The following is a 5060-nucleotide window of genomic DNA, read 5'->3' as shown; positions in this document are numbered from 1 at the left end:
GAAACATTCTGAGAGAGAGCGAGAGCGAAAAAGAGAGAGACCGTACACAGGATAAGAGAGTGGGAGGCACTTCCTGTGCATGAACATTGGTCTCATCAGGTTCGTGGTTTGTGTCTACACTTCGTCGGCTGTTGATCTCTATGCATGTGCATCTCTTGATAAGAGCAAGACATGAAGTTTGTTTTCATATTCCTTTAAGACTGCAGCCAATGGTGAAAGGATGCCACATTGGCAGCTCACTGTCAGGAGTTTTCTCAATGAGCAGCTGTCAAAACAGATTGATGGGCCGCGCTGGATAAGATGATCTGTGTTCTGCATGCAAGTGGGCTGCAACATCACTGGAGCTAAATGCTCCTTCTCTATCGAACTAGGGTTATCTTGCATAAAATGTGTGTTCAAGCATGTCTCAAAACTGCTGAATAAGAAACCAACGTTAAGTGCAAGAACTTATTTTGTGCATTAAAAAAAAAAAAAATCATCTCACAAAAATTGTAGTATTTATTTATTTATGTATTTATTTATTTTTTTATTATTATTTATTTATTATTTATTTTTTAGGCCTAATCATGCTGTAGGATAGGGCTGTATAAGACCCGGTGTAAGTGCAAGTAAGCCATGTCTGCCATCTAGTGGTGGATAGAGACATTACAACTTAAAAATACCTTTTTTGGTCAATATTTTTAAATATTTTGAGTTTTCCATTCAACCCCCGTTTTTTGTGAAAAATATACAATGGATGTTTATCAGCATTTTAAGGAGAAATTTGGTAAATATGCATATTTTTTATCGACAATTTTTTTTTAATATCAGTTAATCTAGTGGCCTATCCCTGTTCTACAATATACCTTAGCAAAGTGGTTGTCGCTCGATAATTTTCCCCTTTTTTCAACTCAACTAAAAGGTCAACCGAAGAGGTTGAGGCGGGATATCCGCCCCACACTGATTTAGATTCTCTCCTGCGCTTTTGTGCTTGCCTATGTTGGGGCCACTTATATCTAAAAGAAAAAGTGCCTTAGATATATTTAGCTGTGATATATACTATGTGCTACATAAAATAGAATGAATTGTGTTGAATATTTCATGATGGCATATTGGCCAGAAATGTGTCTGCCACACTGTCAGTGAGTGAGGCATACTGTTCGTATGCATGTGCGAATCCAGCAGCAGGCACAGGTTGAGTGGTTGATCTCATCTTGCGTCATTTTCAGAGCTAAAAATCACTCTTGCGTGAAGACCCCTGGAGTTGTTGAGAAAGTGCTCCTTAAATATTTGAAGGGACATTTTCAAGATCAGACAGCAATGCAAAAAGTCTCACAAGCATTTGCGCCAAATTGTCATCCGTCCAGCATCAGAAGACAAATTCCAAAACAATGTTGATTCTTGTAGTAAGTAGATGGACCTAGTCTAACCCCCAAACAAAGGTTATGGCAACATATTATGTAATAGCTGCAAAGTCAGTAGTGTTTGCCACATGTCTGCAATGTATGTGGACTGTAATGCCATTAAAGTAACACATGTTGGACAATGTATCATAGTTCTCAAGTTTATATAAGATTTCACACTAAATAATGGTGAGATCATACTATTACATACTCTTTGGGAATTTTAAGGGAAGTCAACCCGAAAATATTCTTGACAATATGTTCTATGTAGCCCCAGTAGTCTAAACAAGGCATTCTGATTGATGTTGTGTTTGTGGAGTATGAGTTAAGCAATAAAATCCTGTTTTTGTCCATCTCAGGGGGCGGCCATTTTGTCACTTGCTGTCATCTGAAAATGACATCACAGTTGCTCTGGGCTCAGGTCATAACCAATCACGGCTCAGCTTCAGAAAACAGTTGAGCCATGTTTGGTCGATACCTCAGCCCTGAGCAGCTGTGATGTCATTTTCAGTTGACAGAAAGTGACAAAATGGCTGCCTCCTGAGATGGCTACAAACTGGTGGATTTTGCTGCTTAAGTCATATTCTACAAACACAATATTGATCAGAATGCTGTGTTTAGACTAGTGGGCCTGCATAGAAAATTTTCTTGTAAAAAATTTGGGGTTGACTTTCACTTTAAGGGCCTTTCAACTGTAGTAAGGCTTGGTGTAGTCTTTAATTAAACATGGTTGTCAGACAGAATTGATTGTTTTCTTCTTATTAATCACTTGAAAAAATGCCACTCATGACTAACGTGAGCCCAACATTTTAATTATTGATGAGAGGACAGTACACTGGTCGCTGATAATGTAATGGTACATTTGCCTGACTTTGGTTTACTTGCCACTCAGTCACCAATCTTATTATATCCGGATCTGTGTCTAAACTAATTAAGTGCAGTGTATAACGATTTGTATTATTATATATTGTGTGAATGTGTTTCGATTCAACATGATGGCACAACAATTTAGTAGGAAATCATACAAAGATTGTTAATACGTGATTTGATTCGAGTTAGGCAATTATTTAACCCTCTAAAATGTTTTTATACTACGACGGTCATTTATATTTTGAGTACAATCCACTAAATTCCTTTTCCGTGCAGGTTTTCCCAAAGAGTTTCAATTTTTGGTCTCCTCATCCTTTCAAATGCACCAAGCAGTTAATTGCCACATTGTGGGTTTATATGCTGTGTGGCTGTTAAGGAGATCCGTGGAAAAGTAGAGAGAAGGACAATGTGTCCAGGAAATCCCACAACAGCTGTTTGCTTTGATTCAGCCATGAGAAGCCTTTCTCAGGGTGCTGAAAGGGTGAAGAAAGAACAAAATAATAGGAGGAAGTTTTCAAGGTCCAAAACACAAACACATCATTCATCACTCCTACTGTGAAACCTAGCAAATTACTTTTATGTTGGTGATGATTTGGCATTGTGGTTTGCAACATTTAAAACCTTCTTGTTGGTCCGAGTGATATGTTTTCCTTCTCTGATGGAACTCAAATGAGCAGGTGATGCCATAAAAACACTGTGTCTGTGTGAGGGTTCAAACTACAGAAAAGTTTTGGTTTATCTTACAAGCTCCGATCAGATCCGTTCTCTGTACCTTCCCATATAGCGCTAAACCTAGATGGAAAACTACAAGTAACATACTTTAAAACATTCAATAACAGGTTACAGTTTTCTCTGTGAAGTTGCACTCTTTCTTTAGTTGTGTTGGGGAAACTGATGTTTTGGCTCGTGAGAACACACCGTTTGTGACTGCTGGAAATATCAGCAAATGTTTATTTATCGTCAAACATTTGTTTGCTCAATAAAAAGTAGAACACGCCTGACCTCTATTGGCTGAAACTGGGGGTGCGTGATTTGTTGCGCTACAGCGGACAAGCTCCATGATTTTTTTTTAAAATCATTTTACTTTAAATTCATCAGTTACCACTGACACTAGTGTAAATAGTGCAGTATTACTGACACTAGTCTAAAAAATGCAGCGGAGTAAACATGTGATGGTCATGAACGGTATTTTGGGGGTTATGTGAGCTTTATTTGCCCATTTTAACTCAATTCCAAATGTGGTTCTAAATTAAACATTTAGCCCCACCTTGTACAAAGACAGTGCAGAGGAAATTTTTCCACAATATTCTAGACAGTGGGATAACATAGCAGCTCAGATTCTATTTCAGAGCCGGATGTTTGGATTGTATATAATCCCTTACCAATAAAGATATTAACTTTTTTTGATTATTCTTTTTCTTCCTTTCGCATTAGACTATCCACCTTTAAGCAGGAAGGTGTCTACAGCTCAGTCCACTCTTACACACATGTATATTCATATAACCTGATTTAAATATTGTACACTATACTTTTGGGCACTCTCGGAGATGATGAATGCCGCCCTGATGCTAGTTGAGACATGATCAGACACATGCTGTGGAAAAAGACTTGAGGGATGGAATGCTGCCTTGCAATGTTTTCCAGGCTCACATCGTCACACCTGTAACACATACTGACTGCCTTGGAAATTCCTGACATTGCATAATGTGTTTTATTTCATTGTTATTGATGCTGCTGTGAACTAACATCAAGAAAGTGATACTTTTGCGTTTTCACATCCAGCCACTAAACAGGTTCAACAAAGCACAACAGGAATTATGTTATTTGCCAATAAGAGCAAGTCAAGTGAACATTAAATTTTACTGTCAATTATGTGTAATCACTGGCAATTTTGATAAATTGAGCGAATAGAATAAAAAAAATCCTTCTGTGCATACGAAATAGTTTCCCTCTTATATCACCTTGCCATGAATGTGTTCCCATAGCTTTACTAACGGTTGACTGACAAACAAAAATGATAAATTTTCACCCCCCCCAAAAAAACTATTTTGATAAAGTAATGAATGGAGGGTATTTCAATAGTTTTCAAATGTACTAAGTAAAAGGGTGATTCCATAAATATTCCATGTACAAAATACTGAAACATGCACTTGTGCCCTGGGACAAAATGGAACTAAAATTCTAGAAAAATCTATTCCCAAACATTATTTACAAGATCTAATACCTCTTGAGCACCCCATGAAATGTATTTTTTCTTTTGTCATTCCCTCTTGCTGACCAATTTACATATCACATATAACAGATAAAAGAGAGTTTTAAATGAGCTTTTTGGTGATTTTTAAAATGTCTTCCTTATAATCGTTAAAACATTTTGTTTTATCGGACATAATTTAAATAGCAGTAATTATGCTCCGAATCGGTGTCTCTCAACATACACGCAACCCTGTTAAAAATTCTTGGTAGCCATCTGAGGAAGAGAAAAAAAATGAGCCGCATGACTCAGTAGAAATGAAATCAAGCTAATTGCTCTGATTGTGGTGGACCTAATGTAAGCATCCGTCTATTCCGTAAATGTTACATACAAATTTAGTGACACAATTAGCTCATTGCGTCACAGTTCTGAGGTTGGCAATTTCAATCTATGGTCCAGCCTTCCTTTGAGGACGTCATATGTTCTCCCTGTGCATGCACAAGATTTCTCAAGATAGTACGGATTCCACCAACATTACCAAACTCTAAATTGCCCATAGATGTGATTGTGAGTATGAATGGTTGTTATTACTTGTTTGTCTATGTGTACCCTCTGAT

The sequence above is a fragment of the Filicampus tigris genome, chromosome 16, assembly GCF_054856515.1.
Source record: "Filicampus tigris isolate MCC_2025a chromosome 16, RoL_Ftig_1.0, whole genome shotgun sequence".
Lineage (NCBI taxonomy): Eukaryota > Metazoa > Chordata > Actinopteri > Syngnathiformes > Syngnathidae > Filicampus > Filicampus tigris.
Note: the sequence above shows the minus strand (reverse complement) of the source record.